Genomic DNA, 20,615 nt, shown 5'->3' with positions numbered 1-20,615 from the left:
TTGCATTAGAGAGTAAATTCATATTTCAGCCTGGTCATTAACCTAATGTCCTTAACCTTTTCCGTGATTATAATCTCGTGGTCATTCGAGGTCAAAGAAAGATCTTATCTTAACCCTTCAAGTATCCTTCTCCCGTCACCCCCCCTCCCTCCTGCTGGGCACCCCTACTCCGTCACCTTCTCGCTTCCGTACGCTAGTCCGAGGGGGGTGAGGGGATGAGGGGGGTGAAAATAAGAGATGGGTGTGGAGGGGGGTTAGGGAGGGGGTCCAGATACCCCTCTTCCGTAACCCCCCAAATTACCCCACTCCTGTAACCCCCTCACCCCCCAACCCCCACTTCCAGTCCCCCCACTTCCGTACCTTTTCCGTGATTATAATCTGGTGGTCATTCGAGGTCAAAGAAAGATCTTATCTTAACCTTCAAGTATCCTTCTCCGTCACCCCCCCTCCCTGCTGGGCACCCCTACTCCCGTCACCCTCTCGCTTCCGTACGCTAGTCCGAGAGGGGGTGAGGGGGGTAAAAGAGATGGGTGTGTGTGTGTGTGGGGGGGGGGTTAGGGGGGTCTAGATACCCCTCTTCCGTAACCCCGCAAATTACCCCACTCCTGTAACCCCCTGCTGTCCCCCCAACCCCCACTTCCAGTCCCCCCCACTTCCAAATTACCCCCACTTCCGTACATTTGTTACTACTAAGATGAAAAAAGGAAACTGAATAAGAGAGAGAAATGTGGATACAGCGTGGCAGATGGAGGGAAAGAAGGAAGTAAGAGGGAAAGATTTGAAGGGACAAGCAGGTAGAGGGAGGGAGGGGGGAAGGAAAGGAAGGGAAAGGAAAACGTCGTCCTGAGTTCATTCAACCGAAGCATTGACCACCACTACAAACACACTGCCACCGCCACCACCACCACCACCATATGCAGGAAGGAAAACACGTGGTGGTGGTGGTCGAGAGAGAGAGAGAGAGAGAGAGAGAGAGAGAGAGAGAGAGATTCTTTTGGTTACCGTCATTCATGTGTGTGTTGTTTTCCCTTTTCCCTCTCGTCCTTTGCCTCCCTAACAATATTTTCGTGTGTCTCCTATTCTTCCTCCATTCCCTTTCCCCTTTCCGAGCGGTGCCACAGGGCCGGGAACAGACGAAGATTAAAAGATAGGCGTCCCATGTCGCGCCACCTCAGTCTGGCAACGCTGTAAGGCAGGGCTCGCGGCCCACCACCTGCCTGTGCTGGGTGTGGCTGGGCGGCGGTGCTGCTGCTCCCTATCCTTCATAACGCAACGGGGGCCACGGCTTGTCATTCTCGTGTGATGACAGATATTGCTGCATGGATTATAGACAGTACTTCGGTCTTTCAGCAATGTGTCAGATAATAGTCAGATTTTTTAGCCCAAAGCTGGGCTAACAAAAATTGCCTTGGCCGACTATATTTCAAGTCGCCCAGGCGGGGTATTGGGAAAAGTTTTCAACTAGCAATAATCGCACCTCGGATGAACCTCATTGGTTACGATACTGCCACTGCGCAAAGCTAACATTTCTGATGTTGAGGCGACTCTATATTCACCTCTGACTAACACCTGAGCAAGGTAAAATCGGTAATATGCAAAATTTTCTTTATTATTAAGTAAACATGCTTTATACGTACGTAATATGTTTTTGTAATTAGGTTTTCATATTAAAAATAGTTTTGAAAATATAATATTTATAAATTATAATGATATAAGGCTTAAATTATGCACCTCCATAACACAAAAGGGACCCAGTTACGTTATTTTCATATCCTGACGATTAAGTTTGATTTCCTACATCATTTTCTTGCGTATAATAACCAACTCATGATACAGAAACGCACAAATAATTAACTTAGGCTATCGAGAACAATGGTAACTGAGACACACGAGCCGCCCCGACAAAGAGACCACCGGCGCCGCCTTGAAGGGGAGACTCAGGCAGACGCGCGGCTCCGGACCAAGGAAGGCAGGGGACAGGTATCGCCACTCCCTAAGACCGCTGTAGTAAAAATTATGGCATGAACTTTTTCTATTAGGCATTATGGATCCCTTTCCGACCTGCATGACACTACGGTCGGTATTCTCAGACGCTCCGGCCTCTCACATCAACTACTTCAAGAGGCCGAAAAGGAGATTAATCGGGTTTTCATGACGGGTTCTTCACGTGCATGGTACAGAAGAAGGGTCAGACTACCACCAAGGTTATAAAACCGTCCCTGGAAATGCCAAATACGCTACGAAAGCATTGTTAAATGTGTGTGTTTGGGCGCCGCTGTGTTTAATATGACCCTACCTCTCTTCTATCCTCCTTGCTCTTCACCTTTCCCTCGGCCCAGAGATCCTCCGCCTCTTTTCATGGTTAATGCGAGGGTTTCTGATCGCTCTTGTGTTCCCGAAGCCTCGCGTGACAACCGTATATAAATTTCAGGTGATTCATTTAGGGGCTTTGATAGGTGGGAGAAGGGTGGGATAACGTACTTGTGACGCAGTGCACGCACAGTAATAAACGTTTGATTGACAATTATATCTGTAGCGTATAAAACAGGCGTACTAGAGGTGGGTGGCATTGATAGGAGTGGCTTTGACAGGTGGGAGAAGGGTGAGATAACGTAGGTATTTGTGACGCAGTGAACGTTTGATTGACTATAATATCCGTAACGTATAAAACGAGCGTACTAGAGGTGGGTGGCATTTATTTGAGGCTAAGAAATGCTATAATAGTTCCTTCCACGGGAGATATAAATAAGAAAAAACATTAACACTGACGATAACGCTCAGAAGTGGAAAATAAGTAACATTAATAGAAATACAATAGTAACAGCTATAATAAAACAAACAGCAGTAGAAATACCTGTCCGTAAAAAAAAGTCACTCTACTTAACCTCCATGGAAAACAAAAGTAAAACTGGACAAACGAAAGACTAACGATCAAGAAAGAAAACAATGACGCCAAAAACATACAGCATGATCATAATAATGCGAAGAAAATGGAACTTAATCCATACTGATAATGCTCGCCAAGAAAAAAATTTCGCAGCATTAGTTACGTTACGAAGACGGCATTAGGCTAACCGATGATGCTGACGATGATGATGATGAAAATAAAAAAGAAGGAAATGAGGAGAAAAATGAAAACGACTAAAACATGACAACACAGAAACAATACAGAAATTACACTAATACTAATACTCATAACACTGATAATACATAAACAAGAAAGAAGACAAATAAAGGGAAAAAAACTGGTATACATGATAAAATTGAAATAATACAAAAATGATACTGATACAAATAACACTAACACGTAACCACCACGATATATATAGAAAAAAATACGCACAAACAGACGGACGAGGACACACACACACAAAAAAAAAAAAAAAAAAGACAAGTAGATACAGACCGGCAGAGACACAAAGGCAAAAATTAAAGAAAGACACACACACGAACCAGGAGAAACCCAGACAGACAGACAGACACGAAAAAACAAATACACAGACACACACAGACACAGACAAAGGAATACAGGCTGAGACAAGAAGGTCACCATGACGCAATAGTCTCGAGCTGGCTCTTCTCTCTCTCTCTCTCTCTCTCTCTCTCTCTCTCTCTCTCTCTCTCTCTCTCTCTCTCTCTCTCAATGGAGGAGCTAGAAGCGTTATTAAGCCAGTTGACAAAGATTAATTGACACTTTGATCTAACGGGTCGAGAGAGAGAGAGAGAGAGAGAGAGAGATCCCCAGCAGCGGGTCGTTGCCCGTGGCCGTTGCCGAAGTGATAGCGTACTGGACCCACATTCGCCGCGTGATGGACGACGCGGGTTCGAATCCTCACGCTACCACTCGGATTTTTCAGTCACCGCCGAGTGGCTTAAAACTACCCACATGCTGTCCTGAAGACCACCCATCAACCCGGACTCTAGAGCCGTCCGTCCAAGCGAAATCAAGAAGAGTTCCGGGGGCAGCATGAGCCAATGCAAGATGGCGCCACTATAAACACTCGCCTGCGCCAGAACGGGCTGGGCCGACCATCAGGCCCACCTGGAAGAAAAGCTTTGGCCAACCATCAGGCCCCACTGGGAATACCGGCGCAATAGGCAACGTAAAAAAAAAAAAAAAAAAAAAAAAAAAAACTATGTAAGATGTAACAATAAATAGAGAGAGAGAGAGAGAGAGAGAGAGAGAGAGAGAGAGATCCCCAGCGGCGGGTCGTTGCCCGCTCATCGACATATTTGTATTAATTGCACTATGTAAGATGTAACAATAAAGAGAGAGAGAGAGAGAGAGAGAGAGAGAGAAGCAAACGACTCAGAATTTGTTACCCCATTTTTGCTGTCTAAGTTTTCTTCACAGTAATAAGATAACAATAATAATAATAATAATAATAATAATAATAATAATAATAATAATAATAATAATAATAATAATAATGAAAAAGAACAAAAACAAGAAGAACAAGAACAAGAACAATAAGAAAACCGGAAAACAACTTATTCGTGCCCACGATATTACTTTCATTATTTCCTCGTTTCCTTCTCCCCTTCGTCTCTCTCTCTCTCTCTCTCTCTCTCTCTCTGACGTGGTGCTGACTAAAAAGGTCCCTTTCACACGAGCGTTTTTTGCCGCTCCGGCACATGCCGGATGGCAGCCGCATGGCACTTGGACATCCACGGTCAAGTGCGGTGTCTGCCGCATCCGCTTCGGTATCTCCTTCAGTCATATTTGTAATCTTCTCTTGAGGGATCCCACAAACAAGGCCGTCTTTCAATCTCGGAGATCAGCAGCTCCGTGTCATGATAATTTAAATTAGCAATAACCCTGAAATTTAAACGCAGATGTTTGTTGTACAGAGGTATACAGAATTAATATGTGAGACACTTACATTACCAATATACATTAATTGAAAATTCATAAGATGGAAAATATAGTGCACACCAGCTTTTCCAATGATGCAGACAAAGTGGTCGCGTGCCCTTCCTCCCAGTGTTGACAGACAACTATCCCTCGCCGCACGCGGCAAACGCCGGATGTGTGAGCTTGTGAAGGCACCCATTGCAACACATGACCACCGAAACCGCTATGCGGCATTTCTGCCGTTGCGGTCTTGCTGGCAGTACGGCAGGGTGCGGCTGCCGGAGCGGCACGGCCTCGTGTGAACGGTTTAGCTTTACATTGACTCTATGGCATTGACTCTATGGCATTGACTCTATGGCATTGACTCTATAGGTGCGTTCACACGAGGCCGGAGCGGCAGTCGTGCTGCTCCGGTAGCCGCACCCTGAAAGACCGCAGCGGCAGAAATGACGCACAACGGTTTCGGTGGTCATGTGTTGCTATGGGCGCGTTCACACATACGGCGTTTGCCGCGTGCGGCGAGGGATAGTTGTCTGTCAACACTGGGAGGAAGGGCACGCGACCACTTTGTCTGCATCATTGGAAAAGCTGGTATGCACTATATTTTCCATCTTATGAAATTTTAATTAATGTATATTGAAAATGTAAGTGTCTCACATATTAATTCTTGTATACTGTAAAAACAAACATCTGCATTTCAATTTCATTGTTAGGGCTAATTTAGCTTATCATGACACGGAGCTGCTGATCTCCGAGATTGAAAGACGGCTTGGGTCGAGGTGTACACCTCGCCGTGTGAAAGAGATACAGAAGTGGATGCGGCAGACACCACATTTGAACCGTGAATTTCCGGGTGCCATGCGGCTGCGGTCCGGCATGTGCCGGAGCGGCAAAAACCGGTCGTGTGAAAGGGGCCTCACTCCCTCACTGTAAAAAATAACCGTCGCGTGTGGTAGTGGACCAATGACGCGTAACAATGAATAATAACTCAGCGCAGCTGAAAACCCTTTGGCTAACTTTCTGCCTGATGTATGTGCCACAGACAATTTTATGGACACGTAAAATTAACGCATATTGACAAAAATCCTTGTATACCAAATCCAGTACAAAGTAATCACCGTTACATCACTTTAACTGATCTTTTTACTTTGTAGACTATCTCTACTGCATAGAAATGCCATAAAAACAGCTTTTTAAGTATTAAGTTCCTTACACAGATGAAAGTTTCAACGGTATGCTAGAAATTTTTCATGTTTTATTTATATACGAAGACATATCATTATTCACAGATAAATGAATATACATTGAAAGTAGCACAGAAGTATATTGGCTGATGCAGAAATTTATACTCTTTAATTCGATAACCAATTCACGTTTGTAAACCAATTTATAAACAAGATATGAACATATTTGTGACCCCTACCCTCATCGCGAATGAGTGCCAAAATCGATGTATACTGACCTACAAATGGGGCTGGGAGACCCTTGTGGGCTCATTTTTGAGCTTGTTAACACAGTTTTTTTCTTAAAGAGGGTGCTTTTAAGCACCTAGAACTGCCATTAGAGTTTTGCCGTCATGGGGGTGCATGGGAACCCCTCCTTCCGATTAGACTAAGTGTTAATAGCAAAAAAACTGTGCTAGATCGGCGTCGCATAGCCCTCCAACACACCCCCAACAATTTATATTATGCAACTAGGGGTCTAAAATGGAAAATGATGAAAAGTAAAGATGGCGCCACTATAAACACTTGCCTGCGCCACAACGGGCTGGGGCCGACCATCAGGCCCTACTATGAAGGCCTACCGGTGCCCCAGGCCAAGACGTAAAAAAAAAAAAATAATAATAAAAAAAAATCTGACTGTTATAATGCCATGTTGTAGGGTTCATCAGGGCTAACAAATATTATTATAAAATGTGTCTACAATGTATGGTTAAGCCAGGAAAACAAATTGAAGAAAACAACAACATCAAGAAGATGGACAATCTGTTGATCGGCGTCGGTGACGCCGATAAAAAAGGAAAGTAAAATAGGAAAGAAACTGCAGAAGACGAAAACAAGCATAATACTTACGAGGGTAAAAAAAAGAAGAAAAAAAAAAGGTAATAAGGAACACACACAGTAAAAGAAGAAACAATTGCACACCTTCTCTCAAAAAAAAAAAAAAGATAAAGAAAATGACTTAATTACAAAGAAAGAAAAACGTCATAACATTCATATGAGAGGAGAAAAAAAAGAAAAAGTTAATATGAAGAATAAATACAAAAAGATTAAATACATGCAAACCTTCGCATTCCTTCCCCCAACCTCAAAAAAAAAAATGCCGAGAAAGAAAAGCAAAACAATGTCACAGCAATAGCATGGCAAGAGGTAAAAAAAGATAAAAGTTAAAACAAAATGAAAAAATGAGAACATGTGCTCACCTTCACCCATAAAAACAAAATGAAACGAATGATGAATTGCTCAGAAAGGAAAAAAATGACGTTAGAATGACAAAAAAAAAAGGATTGAAATTGCATTCAGCGGCCACCTGATGCAGAAGACCTACAAAGAAAACTAGAGGAAAAAAGAAAACTCAACAAAAAAAATAAGCTTACATCCACTAGGTACTAAACCGAAAAGGAAAACATTAAAGAAAAAAGTGGAAGGCAGTCAACAAAGAGGTGATAAAACAGTATCCACTAGAGAGAGTAATTCTGAAAAAAAGAAATATACATTATTGAAAGGAAAAAAGTGAGAAAACTAAGGAACAGTTTAGTGGAAGCCAAAAAGAATATGAGAAACTGAAGCGAACAGAGGAAGAAAAAAAGACGTACATTACGAAAAGAAAGAAGGAAACAGCAAAGAAAGATTAGTGAACCCAAATAAAAGCCACAAAAAAGGAAAAAAATACAATACATTAAAATAGTTAAATACTTTATTTAGAATCCAATGGCAATGACAAAACAGCCTTCAACAAACACACACAAAATAAAACCAAACATTCATCAAAGTAAAAACATATTGAAAAACTAGTACATCAAATGGTTTATTGGACGGCCATAGATATCCAAGACCCCTCCGTCATGCTATCGAGTGGAAAACGGGAGACGCGGCCCGGAAAGAGCGTGGGAGGAGAGGAGCCGGGGAAAAAGGGAGATAGGGAGAGGGAGAGACTTATAGGCAGGCAGGTGGAGAGGAAGGAAGATGCATAGGTAGGCGTGAGGAAGGAACATAAGAACATAAGAACATAGGGAAACTGCAAGAGGCCGGGTGGCCTACACAGGGCAGCTCCAGAATCCCCCCTACTACTCACGGTGGGTGAGGTGTAGTTACAGGGGTTACAGGTAGAGGCTTGATCCTCGTTATACCGGAGCGAGGGTGAGAAAGAGGAAAAAGTGGAGGTAAAGAGCGAGGGATATTCGTAGGAAGTTAAAGAGGGAGGAAGAAAGAGAAAAAAATGGAAATATAAAGAAGCGGATATTGGTGGGAAGGCTGAGAGAGGAGGAAGAAAAAAAAAAAAAAAACGGGAGAGAGTGCGAGGGAGAATATTGAAGATAGCTTAGGTAGGAGGCGGATAAAACATAGGAGGCACAGAGATAGGCATAGAGAGATAGATAAAGGAAACCATTTAGGTAGATAAAATGGAATGAAGGGGCGCAGGAAGTGACTTCTAGACCGAGGGAAAGAAGGGGTGAAATGAGATAGAAAGAGACAGGAGGGAAGAAGAGGGAGTTAAGATATAATTGATTGCTTGTGAAGGTAGGAACATTAGTAGGTACAATACAATGTGATAGAAACAGAAGACAGGAGAGGGGGTGGGGAAGGAGATAAAGAGGCTACCGTAACGAAAGCAAAAAATAGAATGGACGAGTAAGTCAGTTAGAGTCTGTTAGACAAGCAAATAACACTCAGCGCCTCACATCACAACACAAAGCCTCGCGTGGGTTGTGTAAGCGGTTTAACGAAGCTTACGCCCGTACTCCATGCTCTCCCTTCCTCGGCCATTTCCTCGACATCAGTTGCAACAATATCATTGTGCCAGACTCTAACCTGCCTACGAACCACTGCTAAGGGTTAATAGCGCCGCCCATAACAGCAATTCTCCCTTTCAGTAACAGTATGGTGCAGATATGTTTGTGCAGATGTGTAAAGAAGAAAGGAATTCGAAGGGAAGGATGAGGAATTCAAAAAGGGAGAGAAACCGTTGAGAAGCTGACGAAAGATGAAATAGCAGTAGACGACATTTCTTAGGAAGAGAGAGTTTAGAATGCGATCATCTATTAGGGTTCAAAGGAGGACAAGCTGTGAGAATATCCTTTGTGTTAATTTATTGTCATTGTGAGAGAATGAACAAAAGGTGAGAAAAAGAGGAAGGAAAGGAGATAATTGCAAGCAGTAGATACTTAGATAATAAGGAAGTGTGTGTGTGTGTGTGTGTGTGTGTGTGTGTTACCAGCAAGACGCTCGCCGACGCGCTCTTGATAAGGAAGTAATAAAGGCTCAACCCTTGATGCAGGTGGAAGGAGGGAAAGCCAGTATCTCTCTCTCTCTCTCTCTCTCTCTCTCTCTCTCTCTCTCTCTCTCCCCTTTCGTTCACTTCTTTTCCGTAGTTTCCTACTCTCTTTTCCTATTTCTCTCTTCCTGTTCTGTTCTAGCTTAGTTGTCATCTATTTATCTCATTATTCCTTCCCTATCTTGTTACATTATTTTTTTTTAAAGAGAACTACGTAATTCCTTTTGTCTACTTTCCTTATTCACTTCTCTTCATATGTATTTATTTCTCTATCTACCACTCTCTATCTATACTTCTCTGTCTATCTACCACTCTATCTATATCTCCCACTCTCCTCTCCGTCGAGAACAGCACACAGGACGCACCGGGCCTCGGCAAGTGTATCATTATGCAGATTACACCAAACGGACGCGAGCATGTAATAGGAAAGAACCTGAGACGGAGATTAAACAGCGGCCGGGCATCCACTCCAAGGCAGTGCCCTCTTAGTGTGCGGAGCCCCGGATAATGATGGGCAAAGAAAACGTTGAATGGAGACGTGGATACGGAAACACGAAGCTGGAAGGAACAAAGCATCGTAATAATAACAACAATAATGATAATGATAATAATAATAATAATAATAATAATAATAATAATAATAATAATAATAATAATAATAATGGCGTGAGGGATGCTTCATTAAGGTCTCAAAGGATTAATGCGAGGCTGGCTTGATGAAAAGATGGTAAAGGGAGGGGATGGAAGGGAGGAGGGGAAGAAAAAGGGAGGGCGATATAAAGGGTGAATAAAGAGTGGGGAAAGGAGGGTACACAGAAGAAGAGGAAGAAGGAAATAAAGAGAGGAAGTAACAACAAGAGTGGGGAGACACGGAGAAAAATAGGAAGTAGGAAAAAGAGGGAGGGAAAGAAATGGAAGACAGTTATGTAGAGGAAATGGGTAAGGGCATTGTGAGAAGAGGATGCTGCTGAGGGGACGAAGGGTGACATGGGTAGAGAGAGAAAAGAAAGGTGAAAAGGGAAGTGCACGGAGGAAGAAAGGAAGGGACGGAAAAAGGAGGCTTGAGGAGAAAGGGAGGGAAGAAAGAAAAGAAGGATTACAGATGAATAAGAAAAAAAGATGAACAGGAAGGGAGAAAAAGCAATATGAAAAAGGGCAGAACAGGAAAGAAAAGAAGGAAGGAGAAAAGTGGGAAGGTAATTTTTGTCATATTTTTTTTTTTTTTTTACTAATTCTCCTCTTTCACTTCATTTTCGTTTGACTTTTATTTCGTTGGTTCACTGCCGACGAAACATCTGGCGGCGAAAGGCGATTAATATTTTTGCGTAACTACGAAGAAATGAAAATTACGAAAAGATTCACGTTTCGTCCCGTAATGATTTTTTTGTCTATATTTCTGTGGGAAAAACCGGAAGTTACCATTGCTAGTTCATTATTACGATGGAAACTGTGTGTGTTTGATGCACACACACACACACACACACACACACACACACACACACACACACACACACACACACACACACACACACACACACACACACACACACACACACACACACACACACACACACACACACACACACACACACACACACACACACACACACACACACACACACAGTTTCATCTACTTTTATATTTTTCTGGGTTATAACCGATTACACACACACACACACACACACACACACACACACACACACACACCATTAGCTCATCAGAGTCATGTCGTCAAACTCTGATATGAAAAAGAAAATCTATCTCTTCTAAAACGTCCAAATTTTAACCATCCAATACATCGTTCTGATCCACGCATCCACTTGTGTACACCTGCCTGTCCACTTAGTCATACACACCTGTCGTGTCTATCCGATCAACCCAGCACACCTGTCTATCAGTGAACCGATCAACCATTACCAACCAATCCACCATCACAACCAGTCCACCATCACGGGCCATTGCCAGACGTATACTATGACTGAAGGAGACAGGTTTGTTGCGGCAGTAATAAACATGAAGCTCAGGTGAGTCGCGTTACCTGGCCGCCAGCTCGGTAATTAGTGGCTGCAGATGAGCGCCGGACAGGTGGAGGATAGGCGGCGGGTCAGGTCAGGTGTCGTTGAGTGCTGGTCTGTCTGTGTGCCTGGCTGTTTGTCTTGCTGTCATATCGATCGGTTTGTCTTTTAGTTTATGTTTGTCTATCTGCGTCTGTGTGTTCGTTCTTCTTTTGTCTGTCGGCTTTACTTTTCGTCAGTCTGTGTCTGTTTCTCTATCGTCGTGCTGTTCCTTATATATTTTCTCCGTCTTCCCAGATTTTTTTTCTTCATTTAATCGCGTTTTAATTATTTTTCTATCTTTTTCTTTCGTTCCTTTTTTCTTTATTTCCTTTTCTTTCAGTTTCCGTTCCCTTCTTAATTCTCTGTCTCAAATTACATTGCCCGTTCATGATTGCGTTAGTGTGTGTGTGTGTGTGTGTGTGTGTGTGTGTGTGTGTGTGTGTGTGTGTGTGTGTGTGTGTGTGTGTGTGTGTGTGTGTGTGTGTGAGCGCATTTCATATTCATATTTTCCTTTGCCTCTTTCTATCTATTTATCTCTGTTTCTCTCTCTCTCTGAAGCCTCTCCACTTTACTCCCCTCACCCTAACACACTCTCCCCACCCAGCTTCTCCCTGATCCCACAAACCTCCCCACAAAGTCTTACCCCCTCACAGATATCACCCAACCTTTTTTTCTACCCCAGTCCCTATCTTCCCCACCCACCCCATATTATCCCTCCTCCTCCCCACCCTCACACCGCTGCCTCCCACACCAAACTAACCCCCTCCCCCCCTCTCCCTCCGCAGGTGCCGCCCACAGAACCCTGGAGGCGGATCAGCTGTGTCCCACCTGTCCTTACTTCCTGCCCACGTCCGTCGAGGTCACCACACCTGTGGGCATCCCGGCCAACCTCACCTGCGGCGTCAGGCAGCTCGGGGACAAGAAGGTGAGAGAAGGAAGGAAAGGAGAGGAGAGCTAATATGTTTGTTCGCGTCTTGGTTTTCATGTGTAATGGTTGGAAGGAGACAAGGTGAGAAGAGACGAGAGGAAAGAAAGTTTGGATATGTAAGGAGAGAAGAGAAGAATGAAAAGAAGGTGAGAGGAAAGAAGGGGATCTCAAAGTTTACCAATTCCTTCCTGTTTATACTTTCCCTTGGTGAAGGCTGGAAGGAGATGAGGGGAAGAAGGTGACGAGGAGTTGAGGAGATGAAGCGGTGAGATGAAGATGAGAAGAGAGTAGAGAAAAGGAGCTCATATTTAGCCCTTTCCTTCCTTGTTCCTGCTTTTCCTGCGTAAGGGATGGAAGGAGGAGATGAGGAGATGAAGAGGAGGTGAGAAGACACAAGAACCTCTAAGAACAAAATTTAGTGTTATGTTTCCTGGTGTGCTTGCTAGAAAGGAGATGTGGAGGGGGTGAGGGATAAGGAGATGAGAATAGATGAGAGCAAAGAAGCGTGAGTTCGCCTCAAAAGTCCTGTTCTTGTGTGAGGGAGAGGAAGTAGGAGGAGAGGTAGAGATGAGGAGACAGGAGAGTGAGGAGAGAAAAGAAGCTCTGAGTTCACCTTTTCCTTCCTGTTCATGGGTGAAAGGGAGGCGAGGAGATGAAGAGGAGGAGGTGAAGAGACGAGTGTGGGAACTGAGGAGAAAAGAAGCTCTGAGTTCACCTTTTTCTTCCTGTTCATGGGTGAAAGAGAGGTGAGGAGATGAAGAGGAGGAAGTGAGGAGACGAGTGTGGGAAGTGAGAAGAGAAAAGAAGCTCTGAGTTCACCTTTTTCTTCCTGTTCATGGGTGAAAGAGAGGTGAGGAGATGAAGAGGAGGAAGTGAGGAGACGAGTGTGGGAAGTGAGAAGAGAAAAGAAGCTCTGAGTTCACCTTTTTCTTCCTGTTCATGGGTGAAAGGGAGGTGAGGAGATGAAGAGGAGGAAGTGAGGAGACGAGTGTGGGAAGTGAGAAGAGAAAAGAAGCTCTGAGCTGCCCTGTTTACTGCTCCTGCTTTTCCTGGGGAGGAATATGATGATGATGATGAAGAAGAGAAAGGAGGGGAGATAAGAAGATAGAAAGAGAGGGATACAGGTAAAATTCTCGTGCTTCTTGAGTAAGGGTAGAATAACGGGGGCGAGAGGAGGAAGGACAGACGGGGAAAGAAGGGAAATAAAGACGAGTAGAAGGAAAGGAATGAAAGGGTAAATAAAAGAAAAAAAGTAGTGATATAGTGGACTGGTGATGGCTGCTGATGCTGCTGATGCTGATGCTGCTGCTAATGATGATGATAATGATATTGTAATGATGGGGAGGATGTGTGGGAGGGAAGATCAGAAGGAATGCATGGAAGGGTGTCTCGATGGATTGCTGGAAAATGACACAATGCCTATGCCTATGCCTCCATGCCAGGGCCAAGGGCACGGGCAAGAGTCAAGCCAAAGAGAACTCGGATCACGGCGCCGCCAAGAAAAAGAAACAGTGAGCGCGGTAACGCTCGCTGAGGCAGAACACACATCGGAGCAAGGCTGGCGGGATGGGATTCCATACAGACAATGCAGAGAAAAGTCAAAGTAGTGAGATTCATGAGTGTGAGCGTCGCCACGCCTGTGCTCGGCGACACGGAAGTCCTGCACAGTAACTGACGAGTCAGTGTGAGGACTGTTTTTTTTTTTTTTATCAAAATGTCAGAGCAATTTTTGTTTTGGATTTGCATAGGCCTTCCGGCCTTTTGGGCTACTTATGTTATATTCCTTACTAGTATTTGGGTTTGCTTACGTTTGTACGTTTTATTTGCATTATAAAAAAAGGGAGTTCAGAACGCTGTGTGTTTCATTTGATGTAAATAGAAGGCTCGAAAGAATTCAAGTTTGACGAATATATGTTTGGAAAATTAATGCTATGTTTTGTTACCCAGTCTTCTCCCCTAATTAAATAAGTAAATGTGATGAAAATCTTCCCTGGAATATGACAATTAACAGACCAGTAGTAATTGCAAACAATGCTGAGCACGCCTGACAACATAACAAAGAAACCACCAGGAAGGAAAAGCGACAATTCACCTGAAAAAAATGTTAAGGAGACACCAAATAATAAAAAAAAGACAAAGAACACACAAAAAAGACAGAAAATATCACAAACCAACTCATACAAGAAACAAACAAAACCAATCATAGTCAACAAAACGAAGGAAAAAACTATAAACATACAAACAAAAAAACAGGGCAGTAAAGATTCCCCGGCAACTTAACCTGGATTTAGCGAGGTTGTCACAAAGTCCGTCATGTTGGGTGTAACGGGAGTGGGAGGGGGAGAGGGAGACGAACACAAAGAAACACAAAGGAAGAACAAACAACAGCAGACCTGCTGGTCCTTACGAGGTGTTTGTGACAAGCTACACTAACTTTTTTTTTTTTTTTTTTTTTTTAACAGCAAAGGAGACAGCTCAAGGGCACAAAAAAGTAAACATTAATAAAAAAAAAAAAGCCCGCTACTCGCTGCTCCTAAAAAGAATCCAAAGAGGTGGCCGAAAGATAAGTCAGCTTCGGGAGGAGAGGTGTCCTGACACCCTCCTCTTGAAAGAGTTCAAGTCGTAGGCAGGAGGAAATACAGATGAAGGAAGATTGTTCCAGAGTTTACCAGCGTGAGGGATGAAAGAGTGAAGATGCTGGTTAACTCTTGCATAAGGGGTTTGGACAGTATAGGGATGAGCATGAGTAGAAAGTCGAGTGCAGCGGGGCCGCGGGAGGGGGGGAGGCATGCAGTTAGCAAGTTCAGAAGAGCAGTCAGCGTGGAAATATCGATAGAAGACAGAAAGAGAGGCAACATTGCAGCGGAATTTAAGAGGTAGAAGACTATCAGTATGAGGAGGAGAGCTGATGAGACGAAGAGCCTTTGCCTCCACTCTGTCCAGAAGAGCTGTGTGAGTGGAGCCCCCCCACACATGAGATGCATACTCCATACGAGGGCGGACAAGGCCCCTGTATATGGACAGCAACTGTGCAGGGGAGAAGAACTGGCGGAGACGGTACAGAACGCCCAGCCTCGAGGAAGCTGATTTAGTAAGAGATGAGATATGAAGTTTCCAGTTGAGATTTTGAGTTAAGGATAGACCGAGGATGTTTAGTGTTGAGGAAGGTGATAGCTGGGTGTTGTCAAAGAATAGGGGATAGTTGTTTGGAAGATTGTGTCAGTGGATAGGTGGAGAAACTGTTTTTGAGGCGTTGAAGGACACCAGGTTCTTCTTGCCCCAATCGGAAATAATAGTAAGGTCTGAGGCTAAGCGTTCTGCAGCCTCCAGCCTTGAGTCGTTAAGTTCCTGAAGGGTGGGTCTTCTATTAAAAGAAATTGAATAATGCAGAGTGGAATCATCGGCGTAGGAATGGATAGGACAGTTCGTTTTGGAAAGAAGATCATCAATGAACAACAGAAAAAGAGTGGGAGATAGGACAGAACCCTGTGGGACACCACTGTTAATAGATTTAGGGGAAGAACAGTGACCGTCTACCACGGCAGAACTAGACCGGTCAGAAAGGAAACTGGAGATAAAGGTACAGAGAGGATAGAAACCGTAGGAGGGTAGTTTAGAAAGCAAAGATTTGTGCCAGACCCTATCAAAAGCTTTTGATATGTCCAGCGCAATAGCAAAAGTTTCACCGAAACGGCTAAGAGAGGATGACCAAGAGTCAGTTAAGAAGGCTAGGAGATCACCAGTAGAACGTTCCTTTCGGAACACATACTGGCGATCAGATAGAAGGTCAGAAGTGGAAAGGTGCTTTTGAATCTTACGGTTAAGGATTGATTCAAAAGCTTTAGATAGACAAGAAAGTAAAGCAATAGGACGGTAGTTTGAGGGATTGGAGCGGTCACCCTTCTTAGGTACAGGCTGTGTGAAGGCATACTTCCAGCAAGAAGGAAAGGTAGATGTTGACAGGCAGAGGCGAAAGAGTTTGACCAGGCAGGGTGACAGCACGGAGGCACAGTTTTAAGGACAATAGGAGGCACTCCATCAGGTCCATAAGCCTTCTGAGGATTGAGGCCAGAGAGGCATAGAAAACATCATTTTGAAGAATCTTTATAACAGTCATAAAGTAGTCAGAGGGGGTATGAGTAGGAGGAATATGCCCAGAATCTTCCAGATTGGAGATTTTAGAAAAAGTTTGAGAGAAGAGTTCAGCCTGATAGATATATGATACGGCAGTGTTGCCGTCAGGACTGAGAGTGGAGGAAAGATGAAGAAGTGAAGTTGGAGGAGATGTTTTGGCTAGATGCCAGAAGTCACGGAAGAGTTAGATAAAGCAAGTTTTTGAATTTTTATATTAATGAAATAATTTTTTGTTAGTCTGATAATATCTTTGTCACTATTTATGGCAGAAATGTAAAGTTAATAATTAGCAGTAGTTTGAAGGCTCTGGTATCTTTGTGAGCTACCTCTCTATCATTGACAGCACGAGAACAAGCGTGATTAAACCAAGGCTTTTTAGCGTGAGGAGTAGAGAAAGAACGAGAATGTATGCCTCCATTCCAGAGACAATCACCTCTGTGATGCGCTGAGCACACACAGAGGGTCTCTATCCTGGAAGCAATAATCATTCCACGGGAAATCGGAAAAGTACATCCTCAGGTCGTCCCACCGAGCTGAAGCAAAATGCCAGAAGCATCGCCTCTTCGGTGGGTCCAGAGGATGTACAGGAGCGATAGGACAGGATGCAGAAATAAGATTGTGATCGGAGGAGCCCAACGGAGAGAACAGTTTGACAGAATAAGCAGAAGGGTTTGAGGTAAGGAAGAGGTCTAGAATGTTGGGCCGATCTCCAAGACGGTCAGGAATACGTGTAGGGTGCTGGACCAACTGCTCTGGGTCGTTGAGGATAGCAAAGTTGTAGGCTTGTTCACCAGGATGGTCAGTGAAAGAGGATGAAAGCCAAAGCTGGTGGTGAACATTGAAATCTCCTAGGATGGAGATTTCAGCGAAGGGAGAGTGGGTCAAGATGTGCTCCACTTTAGAATTCAAATAGTCAAAGAATTTTACATAGTTGGTAGAGTTAGGTGAGAGATAAACAGCACAGATGTATTTAGTAATAGAATGACAGTGAAGTCTTAACCAGATGCTGGAAAATTCAGAAGAGTCAAGGTCGTGGGCACGAGAGCAAGTGATGTCGTTGCGCACGTAGGCGCAACATCCAGCTTTGGATTGAAATTTAGGATAGAGATAGTAGGAGGGAACAGAGTAGAGATTGCTGTCAGTAGCCTCAGAAACCTGTGTTTCGGTAAGGAAGAGAAGGTGAGGTTTAGAGGAGGAGAGATGATGTTCCACAGAATGAAAATTAAGAGCGAAGACCGCGAATGTTGCAGAAATTGAGAAGACAGCAAAGGCGAAGGCTCCTCCCCACCCCCCATCCCTCCAGCCAAAGCTGGAAGGAAAGGAAAAAGAACCATGCAGCATGGAAAAACTGCATGGAAATTATGTAGCAAAAGAGGAAAGAACTACCATTACTGCTACCACTAACCGGGCGATAAAAGCGGACAAGGACATCAGTATTCGAAAGAACTTAACGTTATTACGACAATGAGTAATATCTTAGTTGCTGGTTCGATTCAAAATACTTGTCTAATCTATTCTTGAAGGCCGTAACTGTTGTACTATCAACGACATCACAGGGTAGAGATTTCCAAACATTAACAACTCGACTGAAGAAGAAGTGTTTAGCTTCGTACGACGATAATCTTTTACCACTTATCTTCAAATTGTGATTTCTTCTTGTTCTATTTGACTGATCAATTGTAAAGTAATCTTCCGCATTAATATCACTGAATCCTTTAAACATTTTAAACACTTCTATTAGATCGCCTCGCATTCTTCGTTTTGAAAGGCTGAATAAATTTACTTCTTTAAGCCTTTGTTCATATGATAAATTTATCAACCTAGGAATCATCTTTGTTACTCTTCGTTGAACCCGTTCCAACTTTTCTATGTCTTTTCTGTAATAGGGAGACCAAAGCTGTGCACAGTACTCTAGACGGGGTCGAACCAACGAATTTATTATTAAAGACTCGTCCGATGAAGCCAATCAATTTGTTTGAAGTTTTAACTACCTCTGAACAATGTTGACCGGGCTTTAAATCGCTTGATATAGTGATTCCAAGATCCTTTTGTTTACTTACTGCAGAAAGTTGTTTGCCATTCATTACGTACCGAACGCGATTGTTATTTTTTCCGATGTGCAACACTTTACGTATGTCAACGTTAAATTTCATTTGCCACTGATTGGCCCAACGTGCAAGTCGATCTAGATCTGATTGTAAAGCTTCTTCGTCGAGTGTCGCAGTTACTTTACGAGCAATTTTTGTGTCATCAGCAAATTTTGATACTTTGCAAGTGAGCCCATCATCAATATCATTAACATAAATTAAGAAGAGCATGGGGCCAAGCACTGATCCTTGAGGTATGCCGCTTCTGACATCGAGCCAGTTAGATGTAACACCGTTTAGAACTACTCTCTGTTTCCGCTCAGATAGCCAGTCCACAAGCCAATTGTGAATGTACCCGAGATACCGTGCGCCAATAGTATGCTGAGCAATCGTTGGTGGGGGACCTTATCAAATGCCTTTTTTAAAATCCAGATATATGATATCTACTGATCTGCTTTCATCGAACACCTCAAAAATATAATGAAAAAAAATCAAGTAAATTAGTTAAACACGAACGCTTACTACGGAAGCCATGTTGCGAATTATTTATTATATTATTTTCTTCGCAGAATTTCACCATATTGTCGCGAATGATAGTCTCCATTAACTTACAAACAATAGATGTCAGGCTAATTGGTCGATAGTTTCCTGGATGAGACTTGTCCCCCTTTTTGAAAATTGGTGTGACATTTGCAAGTTTGGGGAGAGGTAAAAGGAGGTAATGGGGGGCATCACTGGACGGAGGGGAGGGGGAGGAAGATGTGAAGGGACAGCGAGGGTAGGAGGATGAGGAGGACAAGGGGGAAAAGTATGCTAGAGGGGGGGGGGGGAGGAGATGGAGGAAGGAAAGCAAGGAGAGGAAGGGAGGTAGAGAAGGGTGGTGAGGGGGAGAGAAGAGGGGAGGAGGACGAGTGTGGAAGAGAGCGTGTTGGAAGGGAACGTAAACTGGCGAGATGGGAGGGAAGAGCAAGTGAAGGGAGAGCAGGAGGGTGTGGAGGGTGGCAGTGAGGGGAGAAGGGGAGGAAACACGAGCATGATAGGAGCAATTTTGGGGAGAAGTCAAAAAGGTGGAGATATTGTGGAGACAACATATTAAGAGTAAGGGGAAGAAGGGGAAAGCAGGGGGAAGAGATAGGAGGACGAAAAGTTATGTGGGGAGGAGGGAGAGAGATGGGAAAGAGGACATTCGTGGGGGTGTTATTGGGGAGAAAGGGGAGAAAGGGGAGGAGAAGGAGGGAGGGTGAGGAAGGAAAGTGATGGGGGGGGGGGGATGAGAGGAAAGAGGAAGTTAGTGGGGAGTGTTGTCTTACTGCACGGGAGGAGGAGGAGGAGGAGGGAGGGTCGGCCACTAATTCAATAAAGCAACACAAATTCCTTTCCCCGCCTGCAGGATCGAGGGACAAAGGTCACCTCGGGCTGGTTAGCTTTGTTTTATTTATTTTTACAGTGACAGTTGTTTTCTTCCTTTCTCCTACTTTTTACTTTTTTCTTTCCTTTTTTTACAGTGAGTCTTCTCTTTCCATTCTTTTTCTTCTGTGTAAGCTTTATTTTCTTTTTTACAGTGGCAGTCTTTTCCTTTCTTTTCCCCTTTTTTATTTATCTATTTTCGTTTTACAGTAGCAGAGTTTTTTCCATCCTTTATTTATTTTTTCTTTTCACTCGTTTTTTAACGTAGATTTTTACGACTAACTCTTACTTTTCCTTTTCTCGTTTAGTGACATTATTTTCCTTCCCTTATTTTGCCTTTCTTATACTGCCAGTAACGATTCAAGGGACTTTGTCATCATACTATCTTCCCTCCAAGCTGTGTATGTATCTCAGTATTTTCACTGGTCTTCATATACGGACCTTTTTCTTCTTCTTTTCCCCTTCTCACATCAGTTCCCCTACCTGTGTGACTTCATATAAAGTCTGTTCTCTTTTCTATACCTATTACTTCCACCTCCACTCGTGCCTCTCGGTTCCCTTAGTGGTGAGTGGATGTTGGAAAAGGTGTCTTGCTCCTTCGGCCTATTGTTTACATGATCCCATAACAACTGACTGAATGAATAAGAGTCAAC

At 43.6% G+C, this 20,615-nt stretch overlaps 1 non-coding gene across 1 annotated transcript; it reads right to left on the bottom strand.

Annotated features, from left to right (window-relative positions):
- Positions 1 to 1,381: 1,381 nt before the first annotated feature.
- On the bottom strand, positions 1,382 to 1,522 carry LOC126997614 (U4 spliceosomal RNA). The gene has a single exon (XR_007752219.1). It is a non-coding gene; the product is annotated as a U4 spliceosomal RNA (small nuclear RNA).
- Positions 1,523 to 20,615: the final 19,093 nt, after the last annotated feature.

Source organism: Eriocheir sinensis, chromosome 1 (genome assembly GCF_024679095.1).
Source record: "Eriocheir sinensis breed Jianghai 21 chromosome 1, ASM2467909v1, whole genome shotgun sequence".
Classification (NCBI taxonomy): Eukaryota; Metazoa; Arthropoda; class Malacostraca; order Decapoda; family Varunidae; genus Eriocheir; species Eriocheir sinensis.
This window is presented reverse-complemented; position numbering and strand designations above follow the sequence as displayed.